Below are 11,555 nucleotides of genomic sequence, written 5' to 3'. Positions count from 1 at the left end.
CTCCGGCTGTTCTGCCCCCCAGTGGCTCCTCGTGCCCGGCTGGCGCGTCGGTGGTGGCAGGCCCCGCGCCCCGCACGGGACACAGCTGCTGCTGAGGCAACGAGCACGCAGACAGAAGACGAAGAGCGACGCCCTGAATCCCTGATCCGATGACGCATGCTTGCAGATCCCCATGACTTTCCCTGTCATGGATGTGATCCGGACCCAGGCGGAGCTCATCCCAAACTTGTCCTGTCAAAGGATCAGGAAAAGGAAGCCAATGAACAGCAAAAAGAGAACTGCCGCTACTACAAATAACAGCAAGAGAAAAGCTACAGGCTCGTGACAGAGTCTGTCTTGACAGCTTGCCCCACCTTGCGCCTCTTGCCTGTTGCATGAAGGAGGGACGAGTCAGGCAGAGAGCCGCAGGGTTAGAAGAGAGGCGGAATGCAGATGAGCCTTCAGAGATATGCCCCCCAAATATGGGCCGAGAGAGAGACCCATAGGAGCTGCCCCATGGGGAAATGCATCTCCTCCAATAAGTGAGGCTAAACTCAACCCTGTGAGTCTGGGTCACTGTAGTCTCCTTTAAAAGGCATGCATTCTGAGTGTGGCCTCTTTGGGGAATGGTTGTCCTTCACGGAACCCCAGGGTGCCTTCCCTCAACTTCAGGTATCCCTTCTCAACGAGGCTTACTCTGACCACTTATTTATAAATGCACCCCTCTCCATTTCTGATCCCTCTTACAGTGCTCTATTTTAAGCAACTGACTCTTGGTTTTGGGTTAGGTCCTGATCTCAGGGTTGTGAGATTGAGCCCCACATCAGGCTCCACCCTCAGTGAGGAGTCGGCCTAAGATTCTCTCTTCCTCTCCCTGCCCCTCCTGCTTGTGCTTTCTCCTTTCTCTCTCTGTCTCTCTCAAATAAATAAATAAATCTTTAAAAAAGAGTAAATCCCTTTAAGTTTATTAACTTGTATTATGGCCCAGAATGTGGTCTATCATGAATAAAACCATGTGTCCTTGAAAAGAAAGTGGGTGCAGATATTCAGTATAATGTTTTATAAGTATCAATTCATTCCAGTGATTGATAGGGTTTTTCAGATCTCCTATGTCTTTACTGATATTTTATCTAGTTATTCCATCATTACTGAAAGAAGGGCATTAAAATCTCCAACTGTGATTGTAGAATTGTTTATTTTCCTTTTAATTCTTTCCATTTTTTACTCCATGTATCCTGGAACTCTGTTGTTAAGCTTATACACATTTATGATTGTTATATCATCCTGAAGAACTGACCCTTTTACCAATACAAAATATCACTCTATCTCCAGAAATACTCTCTGTCTTCAACTCTATCTGTTATTAATATAGACACTCCAGTCTTTTTATGCTTACTGTTTATATAGTACATTTTTTCTATGCATTTATTTTAAACTTACCTGTTTTTTTTATATCTCAGATGTTTCTCTTCTAGCAAACATGTTTAGTTCTTCCATTTTTTAATGGATTCTAGCAATCTTTGCTTTTTAATTAGAGTATTTAGACCATTAACATTTAACATTAACCTTTACTTTTCTTCCCATGCTACCCTGGCTGGCATTTCCCAGACAATATTGAACATAAGTTGTGAGAATTGGCATCCTAGTTTCATTCTTAATCTAGGGGGAAGGGCAGAGGTGGAAAAAGCTTTTAATAATTTAAAATTAAATATATTTTTTCTTGATATACTGTTATGGCATTTTAAATTATCTTTACAAAAAAATAAAATTATTGCATTTTGCATGAATTATTAGGAGAAAATATTTTCCAGGAAAATACCACAGCAACATCTCTTAATTTTGTTTCCATCTTTCTTTCACATTTTATATAAACTACATAAGAGGCACATTATTGAAACCATGTATTTTACATGGCACCTTGGTGACCTCTTCGCTTACATGTTGATCAATAGATGGCACTCTTGCATTTTTGGTGTCTTATGTCCATATGGTTTTGCCTTTAAGAAAGCATGACTACTTCTTTGATCAATATTAAAAACAATTGTAAACTTAATCTGTTCTTATAGATGACTTCAAATGGCTAACAGTAGCATTTACATCCAGTCATTTTTAAATGTTTTTATTCACACAATAAGCATTTATTGAATAGCTTTTCTATGGCAGACACTAGGCTGAACCCTGGGGACATACCAATTATATTAGAGATACTTTGTTTCCTATAAAAGTTTCCAGAAAGCTAAAACATGTAACAAAAAAATTTATATCCTACATGCTATAACAAGCTGGGGAAAAAAAATAAAGAAGCATGCAAGTCCTGGCAGAATCTGGATACTTCTGCAGAGTTGATAACCTCTGAGTTACATTCTGAAGGAGAAGGGAAAGTTCACCAGGGGAAGAAGGGGGCCAGGAATTCAGAAAGACTCTATATGAAAAGGTCAAGAGTCATTAAAAGTATTCCATGTTATGTGAATACAGTGAAGTTCCAGAACCAAGAGCATGGAGTCCATGAGGAGGATTGGTTTCAAATAAATCTGGGACCAACATAGTGAGGCAACTAGCAGAACTCATATCTCCTTCCTCCCCACTCCCTGCACATTTCCTTTATAGGATGTTTACATGGAAAAGGAAAATTCATAACCACCACTGAGCTGGGATGCTGGGGGAAGGTGAAGAATGAATCTGCTTGGTTTGCTCAGCCCAAGCTAGGATCTCCCCTTCCCCACCAAATCCTCTCCTTTTGAAGGGGCCCAGACAGCCTAAGTTCAGTTCCCAGGGACCTATTACCTACATACAGAACCTGCCCTGAGGTGGATTCTACCCTGAGATGGACTAAAACCCACCCCTGACTCCTAGTACAGCTAAATTCAATCTCAGACCAGTCTCCCTTTCCAAGAGTCTCTTACCCCTAAGACTCCTTACCATCCTCGACACCATTCAGGGTCATGGGGGTGCTGCCACGTCCATAGCTCTTTGCCTGATATAGCAGTGCGGGGATGAGAAGGCCATCAGCCCTTGGATCAGATCCTTTTCTCTGGCTCCTAAGACCTTCCACCTGTTTTGAACATTGCTGCCAAGACATTTTTGGACCCCAAGGGCACTTTGCAGGGGGTTTAAAAGTTCAATGAATCTACAAAACACCTAGCCTCTACCCTTTAAGAACTCATTGTCATGAAAGATGAAGAGGCTGAGGAAGAGTTTCAGATTAAAAGAGACTAAAGAAACACCACAACTAAATGCAATGTGTGATCCCAGGTTGGGGGTAGGCGGGATCGTTAGGAGAGACATCATTAAGACAGTTAGTGAAATTCAAATTTAGAGATGAAATATTTAAGGATAGAGGACGGTATCTGCAACTTCACCTCAAATGCTTCAGCAATTATATAGAGGGAGAGACGCAGATCTATAAATAGATCCATGGGTGGAGAGAAAGCAAATGTGGCATGATATTAACAATTGGTGAACCTAGGTAAAGGGTATAGGAGATATCTTTGTATTCGTCTTGCAATTTTTCTGTAAGTTTGAAATTATTTCAAAATAAATTTTTAAAAACCACAAGTCCCATTGACCTTTGACCCATATCACCAGGGCCCAGGTTCAGTAGGGACCCTGTGCCTTCTAGGCTGTGAGATGAAGGGATCCTAAGGAGGAGATAGGCTGCTTGGTTCTTCCCTTCGGGACTAGGGCTCTGTCTTTCTGTCTCTGTCTCTCACACACACCCCTCTGTATATCAAATCTCACTATCACTCCCTTGGTCTGGTCTACAATCTCTCTCTACCCCAATGGCTTTGTGTTGTGATGGCTTGTTTATTTGTTTTTGTTTGTTTGTTTGTTTGCTTGCTTGCTTATTTTTTTTATCTTTTTCTCTTTCTGCAACTGAGAGGAGAACTTCCAGACCAGCCTGTTGTACTTCCAATCCATCCTTATCATGGATTTTTTGTTTTGTTTTGTTTTATCCTGTTGGGAGTTTTCTGATTATCTTGACCCTGTACACTTATGTCTTTCAATGTATTTGAGATGTTTTCAGTCAATATCAGTTCAAATATTTTTTTTCCCCACTCTGTACTATTTCTCCTGTACTTCCGAGGCTCTGATGACCCAAATGTTAGAGCTTTTCAAAATTGTCCTACAGGCTTAAAACAATGCATACTTATTTTTATTCAGCATCTGTAAATCCAAAATTGAGGCATGGCTTAGCTGGGTTCTCTGCTTCAAGGTCTCACCTGACTGCAATCTAGACATTGACTGACTCTGAGGTCTCATCGAAAGCACAACTGGGGGAAATAGCCACTTCCAAGCTCACTCAGGTTGTTACCAAAATCTAGTTTCTTACAGCTGCAGAACTGAAAGTTTAAATTTCTTGGTAGAGGTTGCCTACAGTGTCTTCCCATATGGGAGTTCCTAAATACAATCACTGGTTTCCTCAGAGCCTGCAAAGGAGAGACAGAGAGGCAAACCTGTTAAAGACAGAGGCTAATATAACATAATACAATATAATCGTGGAAATGACATCCCATCACCTTTGTCATATTCCATTGGTTAGAAACAAATCACAGGTCACATCCATACTCAAGGACGTGAACACAGACATGGACATGAAGAGAGAGGGATCGTGGAGGCATCTTTGAGTCTGTCTATCACATCATGAAGGAGGCTGCAGACCAGTCTGTGGTCGCATATGTCCAGGGCTCTGGGCCTTAGCAAGATGTAGTCCTGAAGAGGTAGGGAGGCAAATACAAACTAAGGCTGGCAGCTAGCATCTCAGTCAAGCTGCCTACAGGATCAGAGACCAGATTTGTGATGGCCAGAGTATCATTGCAAGGCGGGAGACCTCGAATGCTAGGATAAGACCTGGCATGGTTCTGGAATGCGAACCTTAAAATGCAGGTGAAAGCAACACAAAAAATCCTAGACAGTACAAGGTAAGCCCCGAAGGAGAGAGAGAAGGAGGAGACAGAGTCAGAGTCAGACAAGTAAAAACACTGAAATTTGGTTTGCACACCAAAATTTCAACATTCATGAAGTAACATGAACCCCGAAGACAGGGATCAAACTCAACAAATGACAAGCGAATTTATTCCAGATGAAAATAATTTTAAAGACAGACAAAGATAACTATGTTTAGAATGCTCAAAGAAATAAATGATAAAAACACCAGGAAATTATGAAACTGAAATAGGTCAAAATTGGATAAGAAAAATGGACTATTCTAAAATTTTAGAAATACTAGAAAAAACATTGGCCTTAAAAGAAGAAACCTTATTGCTGAAATAAATCTTAGACTAAATATTATTCCTGGACTGAATTATAGACAAAATATAGTGGAAGAGAGTATAAGAGCATTTCTGCACAAAATATCAGTGGACTAATAGCTTCAGGATCAGCATTGTTCTGGAAGCTTCATAGAAATGTGAAACTTCAGGTCCACCCCAGACCACTGAGATGCTTAACACTTTTGTAAATTCCCCAGGTAATTCATATGCATGTTAAATTTCAGATGTGCTGCCTTATGGCAGTGGAAGAAAATTTTGAGGCATTTGCTCAGAATGCTGAACAGAACAGAAAGACAAGAAAAACATGAAAATGCAGTTAAGAAAGTAGACAAAGGATTCTGTACACATATAATAGGTCGATCCAGAAGAGCAGAACAAAGTATTCGGAGAGATAGTAGTTGAGAATTTTTTGGAATCAAGGACATGGATTTCTCAAATCATAAGTACACTACAAATCCTGAGCAGGACAAATACAGGTGATTTACGCCTCTCTTTTGCTGTATTCTACTTTATTATTGAGGCGTTCCTCCGCTGTCCTATCTGCTGTTTGGATAAAAAGTTGTTCCTTTCATAGATAATATGTTAGCTTTCCATGGTAGCTTTTAAGAGTCTCTCTTTATCTTAAAATTCTAGCAAAAGCTACCCTTTTCTTGGTGCCCCTGGGTTGGTCCCTCTTTGTCTCTTCTTGCCATCTGGGGACTTAGGACTGAAAGGCTGTGATTAGGTTGCAGGTCTAGGGAAAAGGTAAGAAAGAGGTTCCATAGCCTCCTTTTCACCTGGGACAACAAGGTAAAATCAGTCTTTTCCATATGGTGCACACCACATCCAAGGTCGAGGCCCCAACCAAAGGCCTATGGCCTTACAGAAATAATTCATCTTTACTTACTTGGAGAACCCCTGGGGATATCTTCTTTGTGGACTTGAGGCCAATGTTGGCAACTGCCCAAATCCTTGAGGACCTTGATCTGGAGCCCTCTCTATTTATCAACTTCTTTCCACTTCAGTGTCATTTTGCAGCCAGAATTGGAGTAAGTTCTATGATGTTCACTTAAGGAAATGACGTGGAATGACATAATGTGAAGCTCCCGTGGTTCAGCCCTTGTTTGTCCTCATCACTGCTTATCTGCATCTGCTCCCTGCTTGGAAACAAAAGTCTGGTTTCATTCTGTTACCCCCACTTTGAGTTTCTCACTTAATAGTACTTTTCATTTAGGGATGTACATGGTCTCATTCATCAGACATAACCACCAGACGAAATTTCCTAAAAGTATAAACCTGATCATGCCCCACACTGGCTTAAAACATTTCAATCATTCCCAGTCACTTTTTTTTTTTTCCCCACTAGGTGATATCTAACCACAGAGTGGATCTGGGTGTGTAACACAAGAAAGCCTGGCATGGATCCTTTTCAAGTCTCTATATTTTTCCTTTTAGAATTCATGCAAATTTTACATTTGACCAAAATTGTTTAAAACAAATAGGAAGAGGTGCCTGGGTGGCTCAGTCGGTTAAGCGTCTGCCTTCGGCTCAGCTCATGATCCCAGGGTCCTGGGATTAAGTCCCACAACATCGGGCTCCTTGTTCAATGGGGAGTCTGCTTCTCCCTCTCCCTCAGCTGCTCCCCTTGCTTGTGCTCTCTCTCTCTCTCTGTCAAATAAATAAATAAAATCTTTTTAAAAAAACAAATGAATAAAAATAAATGAACATGTTCCTCAAAGTATTGCATAAAACTGGCACTTCAGAGAAATGTTTTGTGTTTTTCCTGCCTTCTTCTGGGCAGACTAGGCAAAAAAAAAAAAAAAAAAGTCCCCATTTGTCTTCTTTTTAACCATTTTCATTGGCTACACTGCCCGTGCATTCCTATTTCTGTGTCTGCATAGCTTTGTGTTGAGGAAGCACAGGAACCACAAGATAAAATCCATACTCCTAAATATTACATAAAAAGCCTTTGTGACCTGGTCTTGTTGACTTCTCCCCCAGATTTCCCACTATTCCCTGACTTGGAGTGTATGATCTGGGTGCTTTGGGTGTTTCTAAAATCAAAATGGGCTTTTTCTTTTTCTGATTACAGAGTAAATAAACGGTCTTTGTATAAAACTTTAAACAGTATAGGAAAAACCTAAGTAAGAAAGTCAGGCATACCCCTTTCCACAGAGCTAATTATCTTAGACTGTTTGTGACTCTCTCGCTCTCTTTCCATCTATGCCCCTATGTGTTCATGTGTGCGTAGACACACATGCCTGTACCAGTATATACACACACACATAGACAAATACATACACGTGTATTTATGCACATATACACACACACAATTCTACAGGCGTGGGCTATAAATGCTGATTTTTTGTAGTCACCTTTTTGTGTAGTTTTATAGTTTCTTTTACCAACTCATTAGTTACCCACACCAGGTAACCAAAGTTAACAGCCAGGTCTGACTCATAGAATCTCATACAAAGATACATAGATACTGGGTTTTCGCGTGTAAATATTTAGAAAAAAATAGGGGTCCCTTTCTATGTACTCTGCATCTGCTTTACTCACTTAAATTCTATGACATTATACAAAAGCATCCAAGTCAAAAAGTACAGATGCAACTCATTCTTTTAAACTGTTGCTCACTTTTTTTGGTATAAAGATGTATCGCAATCTGTTCAGTTAGTCTCCCATTGATGGGCTTTTAGGCTCTTTCCAGTTTGCCCTCCCAGTTTTCCTTTTTTTTTTTTTTTAAGATTTTATTAATTATTTAACAGAGAGAGAGTGAGAGAGAGAGTGCACAAGTGTGCGAGCACACAAGCAGGGGGAGCGGCAGGCAGAGTGAGAGATAGAAGCAGGTTCCCCGCTGTGCAGGGAGCCTGATGCGGGGCTCCATCCCAGAACCTGGGATCATGACCTGAGCCGAAGGCAGATGCTAACCTTTTTTTGAATTGGATTTTCACGGAATATATTTAGTAATTCTAAGAGGATCAACATTTTTATGATATTAAGTGCTCCCACCCAGCAATATAGTACATAGTTCCACTTAGCGAGGTCTTGTTTTATGTCCTTTAATAAAATTTTATTGTTTTCTTTCTTGGAGTCATGCTTTTCTTGTTCAAACAGATTCTGAAAAATTTTGCCATTTTTCTTGTTAGAAAACATTAAAAACGCCTTTCTATTTCATTTCCTGGCCAGTTATTTCTACTACTGGGGAAAGCAATTGATTAAAAGGAAAAATCTTTCCCATGTTTGCAGTCAGTTCTCCAAATCCCCTTCGTGCCTTTGTACTTTAATCCCTGGTCGTGTTGAAGGATTGCAATTCCCCACACAACGCCTCTGTGCCTTTGCTCTTTCCGGAAGATCCTTCCCCTATGTCATTGACTCACCCACACCACCTGTGAAGACTGACCACAGCCATGCCTCCTCCTGGAAGCCTTCCCCTGACACCCTTGTGTTGGCAGGGTCCTCAGCTGCTCTTTCCTGGTATCTCCGTTCATGCATGTCTTGTTTGTTTTCTTCACTTTTCACCCCAGTTGTCTGTGTATAGTCTCACTCAGTGGACTCTGACCTCTGTGGAGTCATGGGTCAGGTCTTAAACAAATCGGTGTTCTCAGAAGCTAGCACCACATCTGGAACATAGTAAATTCTCAAAAAAGAGTGTGGCATGAAACTCCTCTGATTGGAAACAGCTAATGCCAGGCCAGAAAGACCTAACTTTCTAAGGACCTCTGACCTTTTCTGCTACATTACTCTTGATATTTATACATAAGTTACAGATACTCATTCTTTTAGTATGTAGCTCCCAGAGTTGATTTAACAACACTTTGTTATGTGAAGATCGTGATGGAAGGTGAAGGGCTCGGACCAGCTACAGAAATCTTGATTCTTGTTGTTGAGTGTGACTCAAGAATCCATCCACCCAGTAAAATTAATGTTTAATGAACACACACTATAGGCCAGATACTGTGCCAGGAGCTGTGAATATAGCGATTTTCAAAACACAGGGGATCCCTTCAGGGAGCTTACAAAACTCAACTATACGATTACACTATTTAAAGAAAATACGCAGCTTGAAGAATATAGTTTGAATCTTACTTTTGGCATTGGACACCGTGGATTTTCCTTTAGTATATTTACTCCTATTTGGGGGGAATCTGGCTTTTGGCTACTTTTTCTTTTCTTTTTTTTTTTTAAGATTTTATTTATTTATTTGAAAGAGAGGGAGAAAGCACAAGTGGTGGGGGGGGTGGGCGCAGAGGGAGAGAGAGAAGCAGACTCCCTGCTGAGCAGGGAGCCTGACGCAGGGCTTGATCCCAGGACCCCGGGATCATGACCTGAGCCGAAGGCAGATGCTTAACCAACCGACTGAACCCCCCAGGCCCCCCTTGGCTACTTTTCCTACCAGGACTACTGCCAAGTCATGCTGTGCCTTCAAGCAAATTAGAAAATGTCACACTGTCTTTGGGGCAGACTGGGCAAAAAAAAAAAAAAATCCTCATATGTCTTCTTTTTAACCATTCTCGTTGGCTGATCAGGTACTCGATGACTTTACAATAAGTCAATAACCAGAATTTTCATTAAAGGAAGGAAGGAAGTGTCATTTCAATTCTCCCTGCTACTCCTCCGTGACTTAAAAGTGGGTTGAGTAATGCCACTCAAAGACTTCTACATCCTGGTCCCTGGAGCCTGTGAATACGTTAGTTTGTGTGGCAAAGGGCACATTCCATGTGTGATTACGTTAGGGAGTTCGAGATGGGAAGACTCTCCTGGATTTTCCAAGTGAGCCCAATATAATTTCAAGGGTCCTTATAAAGAGGGAGGCAGGAGGGTCAGAGTTAGAGAGAAAGATTTAAAGATGTTTTACTGCTGCCTTTAAAGATGTAGGAAGGGGCTGTGAGCCAAGGAAAGCTGGTGACCTCTAAAAGCTGGAAGAGGTAAGGAAATGGATTCTCCCCTAGAGCCTCCAGGGAGAGTGCGGCCCTGTAGACCCCTTGATTTTTGGCCCAGTGAAACCCATTTTGGACTTTTGACCCCCAGAACTGCAAGAGTAAATATGTGTTGTTTTAAGTCACTAAGTTTGTGTTAATTTATTACAGCAATGACAGGAAGCTAATATAAAGAAACAAAGTAGCTAAACTGAGGTGTTGGCTCCAGTAGGCTCTTTGTGGGAGTATGGTGAGACCCACCCCACAGGGAAACTCCTTGAAGGCAGTTCCACGCTAATAAAGTGAGAGAGGGCGGGCCCCCACCTCATTTTACAAGGGTTAAGAATCAAGCTGGAAATATCCAGTAGCAACCACAGACCAAAAAATAAATTTCATAAATAAGACATAATCCAAGAATCAGGAGTCAAGTAGAGATTGGAGTATGAAAGGCTCAGATAAGAAACAGGAAGGAAGGGTACAGGGTGTTGTTTTGCCACCCTCTTGGAAGCAACTTGAGTGTAATCAGAAGCTGGCCCCCGTACTCCAAGGACAGAGAGAGACTGAAGACAGAGGCAGCCACTCCAGGTCTGCAGGTGGCCATTTTAATAATAGCAGAGGGCATGACCCTTATCATGGGTGACAGCAATGGGTCTCTGCACCCACCCTCCAAATCTCAGAAATTTATAAAGAGGCCCTAACTGTGCTCAGTCACATATCCTACCGGTGTTCTCAACACCACAGCACCATCTCAAGGTTATGTCCTTGGAGCAGCCTCTGGGAACAGGAAAGGCAGGTGGGACCCACATTCCCGGGACAGAGGAGAGGCTGAGGAACCTCTGAGTGCCCAAGCCTAGCTCATGGGTCAGTTGGTGGCCACATGTTTTTGATGACGTTCCCCAACACACGGTAGCTTCATGAAAAGATATCGGATTAGCCAAAGTTTGTTAGAATGTGGGCACCAAAAGCTTAAGGAAAGTCTAGATGACTTAGCAGAATCCCTTAGTGGAAACATCTCATTTATTGAAGACTGACTACCAGTTAGCATAAGTATTTCATTTAATTTGCATAATAACCCCATGAGTTGGGTGTTATAACCCTTGCTTTACCAATGAAATTCACAGAGGTTAAGTGACTTGTCCAAGGCCACAGAAAACACTAGGAAGTGAAGGTGGGGTTCACCTCATCTCTCCAATCCCAGGAGCCTTGTTCTTTCATCCAAACCATGCCACTTTCCTTTCAGGAAAAATGCTTGTTGACTTTTTTGGTTGTATGCACAGTTCAAAGCAGAAAAACATGATGTCACCTTTTGAGATACTCATTTTATCAGTGAGAACTTGAAAATGAAGTTAAAAATTAAGCAGCAGAGTCAGACTCAGGTGTTCTGCTCTGAGGATGTAGGGCCAGA

Source organism: Zalophus californianus, chromosome 7 (genome assembly GCF_009762305.2).
Source record: "Zalophus californianus isolate mZalCal1 chromosome 7, mZalCal1.pri.v2, whole genome shotgun sequence".
Classification (NCBI taxonomy): Eukaryota; Metazoa; Chordata; class Mammalia; order Carnivora; family Otariidae; genus Zalophus; species Zalophus californianus.
The sequence above is the reverse complement of the archived record's forward strand: the minus strand, read 5'-3'. Positions refer to the sequence as shown.